The 5,000-nt window shown below is 52.3% G+C and overlaps 1 non-coding gene across 1 annotated transcript in view; it reads right to left on the bottom strand.

Annotated features, from left to right (window-relative positions):
* The window catches only part of LOC124578116, a 1,910-nt gene extending 1,050 nt beyond the window's left edge, over nucleotides 1–860 (bottom strand). The window contains exon 1 of the ribosomal RNA XR_006972661.1: nucleotides 1–860. This exon is cut by the window's left edge and continues 1,050 nt beyond it. This is a non-coding gene — a ribosomal RNA (small subunit ribosomal RNA).
* Between the last annotated feature and the right edge of the window lie 4,140 nt (nucleotides 861–5,000).

Below are 5,000 nucleotides of genomic sequence, written 5' to 3' on the forward strand. Positions count from 1 at the left end.
CTCTAATTTGTTCAAAGTAAACGTGCCGGCCCACCGAGACACTCACTCAAGAGCACCCTGGTAGGATTGCAACGGGGTCCGCCTCGGGACGCACGAGCACGCACGAGGCGCGTCGCACGCCTTCAGCTCGCCCCACCGGCAGGACGTCCCACGATACATGCCAGTTAAACACCGACGGGCGGTGAACCAACAGCGTGGGACACAAATCCAACTACGAGCTTTTTAACCGCAACAACTTTAATATACGCTATTGGAGCTGGAATTACCGCGGCTGCTGGCACCAGACTTGCCCTCCAATAGATACTCGTTAAAGGATTTAAAGTGTACTCATTCCGATTACGGGGCCTCGGATGAGTCCCGTATCGTTATTTTTCGTCACTACCTCCCCGTGCCGGGAGTGGGTAATTTGCGCGCCTGCTGCCTTCCTTGGATGTGGTAGCCGTTTCTCAGGCTCCCTCTCCGGAATCGAACCCTGATTCCCCGTTACCCGTTACAACCATGGTAGGCGCAGAACCTACCATCGACAGTTGATAAGGCAGACATTTGAAAGATGCGTCGCCGGTACGAGGACCGTGCGATCAGCCCAAAATTATTCAGAGTCACCAAGGCAAACGGACCGGACGAGCCGACCGATTGGTTTTGATCTAATAAAAGCGTCCCTTCCATCTCTGGTCGGGACTCTGTTTGCATGTATTAGCTCTAGAATTACCACAGTTATCCAAGTAACGTGGGTACGATCTAAGGAACCATAACTGATTTAATGAGCCATTCGCGGTTTCACCTTAATGCGGCTTGTACTGAGACATGCATGGCTTAATCTTTGAGACAAGCATATGACTACTGGCAGGATCAACCAGGGAGCTGCGTCAACTAGAGCTGAGCAGCCGGCCGCCCGGGAGTGTGTCCCGGGGGCCCGCGCGAACACGCAAGCGTCCGCTCAATTATTCTGCAAACAGGAGGAGGCTGAGCTCCCCTGCACCATACACCTCGAAACCCTCTCAGGTCCCGGCGGCGCGCAGCGCCGTCCTAAGTACTTGGTCGGGTTCGAGAGAGGCGCAATCGCCCGGAGTTTGGCGAGTAGACGCTTTAGGTGCGACCACCCGTGCTCCCAACTGAGCTTGCCGCTGCCGACAGAGGCCCGGGAGCGTGCTGTCGTGGCATTGCCGGCGGGAGACAACACGCGCCACCTACGGTGACCGGCAGCTCCAACGCCAGCGCCACAGAAGGACAAAAGCCCCACTTGGGTGCCGAAGCGAACTCTCCCAGCACAGCGCACGCGCCAACACGTCCGCACAGCTGCGATACAAACCACCTGCGAGAACCGCAGAGGCGACCGAGCAGCAGACGGCGTCGCGGCGCCGAGCGCCGGGCGGCGGCGCATCCTCAGCGCACACAGTCCTCAATCGGACCAGCACACTGCAGATGTCCACCGCGCTTCGCACCGGGCCCGCGAGGACCTACTTTGGCCGCACGGCGCCGCGTGCAGGGTGCGCCGGCGCGCAGCTGCGCCGCCTGCCGCCTCCGTCGGCCGGCGCGCCTGCCACTGGCCGCCCCCACCAGCCGGCTGTAGCGCGTGCGCCCACGCACCGCGCGGCCAGCACGCCGGGAGGCCCCCCCTCACCGGCCGGGGACGGTCCCACCCAGCCACCGCCGCGTATCGCTTCACACCCAGATGCCATTCACGTTCGTGGGCATGGTGGGTATCGCTGGAACAACCGGTTGGTAGCTCAACCGATCGTCGCCATCACTGATTCACCTCTAGCGAGAACAACCGCACCACAACGGTTTACCAGTTGTTCATTTGCGTAACGTCACCAGCAAACGTAGGCGTCCATCGCCATTTGCAAATTCAACGATTGTTGCATGCCTGTGTCAGGTGTCACGACACACTATGTCTGCCCACATACACGCAACAACATGTGCACGCTTCGCGAACACGTGGAAGGTGGCCCCCGTACGTATGCGATGTCCATTGCGCGAACGACTGTCAACCGGCCTCTGTCGCATGTCGCAGATGTGGAACGCAGTGCACCATGCTATCACGGTGTGTGAGAAGAGACGACTACGTCTGACAACACGCGCCACTACATCAACAGACGGCTCATGCTGATCGCCATCCAGGGCATACCACACTGCAATCCAGCTCTTATAGGGAGACGACACGTAGCTGAGTGCACAACATTTGGACCGCATGGTTCGCCGTTGTTGGCGCAGTCGTTGTACGGTCACATGTACCACGATGTATCATTCAGTACATGAGGACCAATGTGCAGTACAGTGTGTGATTTGGACGTACAACATCAGCGGACAGTTGACACAGGCCGTACCACAGCGTAGGCTAAGTGCTTCGCCATGCAAATGCCAATGAACAACTGCAAATGCCAATGAACAACTGCAAAGGGCATTGAGCATGTACGTCCTGCTGCCATCCACATTACAGTGTATAGCTGCAAGGTGTTTAACATGAAGCGATACACTGGGGACCGGGCAGTGCGAGTAGCAAACTATATTGCGGGGGTTGCAGTTAGGCAACACTACACTAATTTAACGCGTCGTATGACAATTACAGAGCAGGTTAAGGCCCAACGTGTGTTGGGTTAAGGCCCAACGTGTGTTGGGTTAAGGCCCAACGTGTGTTGGGTTAAGGCCCAACGTGTGTTGGGTTAAGGCCCAACGTGTGTTGGGTTAAGGCCCAACGTGTGTTGGGTTAAGGCCCAACGTGTGTTGGGTTAAGGCCCAACGTGTGTTGGGTTAAGGCCCAACGTGTGTTGGGTTAAGGCCCAACGTGTGTTGGGTTAAGGCCCAACGTGTGTTGGGTTAAGGCCCAACGTGTGTTGGGTTAAGGCCCAACGTGTGTTACGTTACGGCGCAACGTGGGTTACGTTACGGCGCAACGTGGGTTGCGTTACGGCGCAACGTAGGTTACGTTAAGGCGCAACGTAGGTTACGTTAAGGCGCAACGTAGGTTACGTTAAGGCGCAACGTAGGTTACGTTAAGGCGCAACGTAGGTTACGTTAAGGCGCAACGTAGGTTACATTAAGGCGCAATATAGGTTACATTAAGGCGCAATATAGGTTACATTAAGGCGCAATATAGGTTACATTAAGGCGCAATATAGGTTACGTTAAGGCGCAATATAGGTTAGGTTAAGGCGCAATATAGGTTACGTTAAGGCGCAATATAGGTTACGTTAAGGCGCAATATAGGTTACGTTAAGGCGCAATATAGGTTACGTTAAGGCGCAATACAGGTTACGTTAAGGCGCCATACAGGTTAGGTTAAGGCGCCATACAGGTTAGGTTAAGGCGCAATACAGGTTAGGTTAAGGCGCAATACAGGTTAGGTTAAGGCGCAATACAGGTTAGGTTAAGGCGCAATACAGGTTAGGTTAAGGCGCAATACAGGTTAGGTTAAGGCGCAATACAGGTTAGGTTAAGGCGCAATACAGGTTAGGTTAAGGCGCAATACAGGTTAGGTTAAGGCGCAATACAGGTTAGGTTAAGGCGCAATACAGGTTAGGTTAAGGCGCAATACAGGTTAGGTTAAGGCGCAATACAGGTTAGGTTAAGGCGCAATACAGGTTAGGTTAAGGCGCAATACAGGTTAGGTTAAGGCGCAATACAGGTTAGGTTAAGGCGCAATACAGGTTAGGTTAAGGCGCAATACAGGTTAGGTTAAGGCGCAATACAGGTTAGGTTAAGGCGCAATACAGGTTAGGTTAAGGCGCAATACAGGTTAGGTTAAGGTACGACATAGGTTAGGTTAAGGTACGACATAGGTTAGGTTAAGGTACGACATAGGTTAGGTTAAGGTACGACATAGGTTAGGTTACGGTACGACATAGGTTAGGTTACGGTACGACATAGGTTAGGTTACGGTACGACATAGGTTAGGTTACGGTACGACATAGGTTAGGTTACGGTACGACATAGGTTAGGTTACGGTACGACATAGGTTAGGTTACGGTACGACATAGGTTAGGTTACGGTACGACATAGGTTAGGTTACGGTACGACATAGGTTAGGTTACGGTACGACATAGGTTAGGTTACGGTACGACATAGGTTAGGTTACGGTACGACATAGGTTAGGTTACGGTACGACATAGGTTAGGTTACGGTACGACATAGGTTAGGTTACGGTACGACATAGGTTAGGTTACGGTACGACATAGGTTAGGTTACGGTACGACATAGGTTAGGTTACGGTACGACATAGGTTAGGTTACGGTACGACATAGGTTAGGTTACGGTACGATATAGGTTAGGTTACGGTACGACATAGGTTAGGTTACGGTACGACATAGGTTAGGTTACGGTACGATATAGGTTAGGTTACGGTACGATATAGGTTAGGTTACGGTACGATATAGGTTAGGTTACGGTACGATATAGGTTAGGTTACGGTACGATATAGGTTAGGTTACGGTACGATATAGGTTAGGTTACGGTACGATATAGGTTAGGTTACGGTACGATATAGGTTAGGTTACGGTACGATATAGGTTAGGTTACGGTACGATATAGGTTAGGTTACGGTACGATATAGGTTAGGTTACGGTACGATATAGGTTAGGTTACGGTACGATATAGGTTAGGTTACGGTACGATATAGGTTAGGTTACGGTACGATATAGGTTAGGTTACGGTACGATATAGGTTAGGTTACGGTACGATATAGGTTAGGTTAAGGTACACATTGTTGTAAGGAAAGGTTTAATGGGGGGCGGGGCGGCCGGTTTGTTGATTGTGATTATAGTAAGTGGATGCCTGCGGCATCATCTGATTTGCCACGTCAGGATGCACCTTTGGCTCATGACAGGCGGCGCTCTCATTCCATGCTTGTGGCAGACCTGTGTCTTTCATTCCTGCCATTGTTTGTGTGCTGTGAGAGGAGGCAGTATTGTGATGTTGGGTGCACCCCTGTGTAGGACATGTGTGGGTGTTGGTGGCTTGGCTGAGCAATGGTGGTTGTCGGGTGGGTGGGATATTCTGTTTTC

The sequence above is a fragment of the Schistocerca americana genome, unplaced genomic scaffold, assembly GCF_021461395.2.
Source record: "Schistocerca americana isolate TAMUIC-IGC-003095 unplaced genomic scaffold, iqSchAmer2.1 HiC_scaffold_272, whole genome shotgun sequence".
Taxonomy (NCBI): domain Eukaryota; kingdom Metazoa; phylum Arthropoda; class Insecta; order Orthoptera; family Acrididae; genus Schistocerca; species Schistocerca americana.